The sequence below is a fragment of the Kryptolebias marmoratus genome, linkage group LG23, assembly GCF_001649575.2.
Source record: "Kryptolebias marmoratus isolate JLee-2015 linkage group LG23, ASM164957v2, whole genome shotgun sequence".
Classification (NCBI taxonomy): Eukaryota; Metazoa; Chordata; class Actinopteri; order Cyprinodontiformes; family Rivulidae; genus Kryptolebias; species Kryptolebias marmoratus.
In genome coordinates, this window is record NC_051452.1 from 3,852,213 (window position 1) to 3,854,179 (window position 1,967).

The following is a 1,967-nucleotide window of genomic DNA, read 5'->3' on the forward strand; positions in this document are numbered from 1 at the left end:
GGTGGAAATGGGGGAGGTAATACTTTGTTTTAAGAAGTCTAGTTTAAAGACAATGAAGCCCCAGTGTCAGGATATAATGTATGTAAATTTGTTGTTTACTTGTTTGTTGTTCTGTATGATCAAAACAATAAAAATACTTGAATTAAACATGAACAGTTTTGAGTGTGGAAATTGACCTCTCAAGGAAAGTCAAATGAAGTTTAGGTGTGGGAAACCCCATCAGCAGGTGATGTATCCATTTGGAACCGATCAAGCTGTGCTGGATGTACCTCCTTTCCATCGATGATGACTCGGGTACCTGCAAAATGAGCCTTCTTTCCCTCTTTCTTTGCAGCTTCAATGATAGGCCATAGCTTGTTTCGTGTTGCTTTGTCATCAGCAGTTAAATCTTCATTGAACCTTAACTTGTTGTTCTTGAGGTATTCACTCTTTTTGGCTATTTTCCACAGGTCTCTTGTAGATCTATTTGCAAAACGGATGATGGTTGTCCTGGGTCTGTTTGATGTTTCCTGGTATCTTCCTAGACGGTGGACAATGTCTATGTCATCTTTCATTTTCTGTTGTAAATCAGGTACAACAGTACCGCAGATGCTGACAGCTTTGGCCTTGATATCTTCTGGGTTACCCTCAGGGATGCCATGGAGTCTCAAGTTCCATCTCCGTCCATATCTATCCATCTCATTAAGCTTCAGTTGGAGTTCTGCAATTTGCCGGTCATGGCTTTCGTTGGAACTTTTGAACACTTTCATGTCAGCTTTTAGAGACTCAACTTCTGCAAAGGCGAAATCGATGGACTTTTTCAGAGCTTCAATGCTGACAGTGTTCTTTGTAATTATGCCCTCCAAGTGATCTGCTCGTTCGTTGACTGCGGCGATGATGTTATCCTGTAGGTCTGCCAGAGACCTCAGCTTTTTGGTTTTTTTTCCTTTGGCTTGATCGGTGTATCAGGGTTAGATACTGGCAAAGGTGCAAGATCAGCATCTTGACAACTGGCATGAGTTTCAGGTACAGTATAATCATGATCAATGTTAGCTAATGTAGAAGTCGTGGATGCGACCATAGCTGGGAAACTTGTTGGTGTTTTTGGAATATTAATAGACGTTCCAAAAGTCAAAAGTTTATTTATGCATGTTCTCAGCGTTTGGAACAGAACTCAAGAACAAATTGTACTGTGTCATATCATATTGTATTACATATTGTGAAGGCTTGCCGTAATTTCAACCTGGCAGACTCACCCAGCTGTTCGGCATCACTCATCATGGATCCTCGCTCCCAGCTGCCAAATCGTGTCCAGGTGCAGGATATAAGGCTCCCCGGCCATGGCTCCTCCTGCTCGCCAGCCAAGTCTCGTCCCACCGCCTCCCCGATCTCCACTACTGCTCTGGACTCCCCTTCCTCGTCCTCCACGCCACCACCAGGTCCGGGTCCCGGGGGATGACTACTCTAATCTCTCACCCTACTTCGATCATTCAAGCTCACAGCGGTTCTCTGCAAACTCGTCTCCTGCCGGGGCCCGAGCGCCAAAGACCTCTAACCAATAAAACACTCTAATTGTCTTTATCTCTCTGTGTGAGTCTCTCCAAGGTTGAAGTATCATTTCATACCATATTGTAAAATATTGCATGATACTGTATCATACTGTGCTGAAAAATGTCATAAAACACACACCTTACACTAGAACTGCTTCAAAAATAACTTTCCAAAGTTCACAGATGCGTCTTTCATATTCATGCCAAGTCCATTTTTAAAAACTTTAATTCAATTTTCAGTTGTAGAACTTTGAATTGTTTGGAGGCTGTATTAATACTTAATTTCTTTTGTTTTCACAAATCTAGCTTTCTTTCAATGCCACCAGCAATAAACTCGTGTTTCGTCCAAACGTATTTCCCTTTATAATAAATGTGTGTGGTAACTATGTGAAATGTATCCAATCCACTCCCACATGCATCTCTTAAGAATAACAGTAA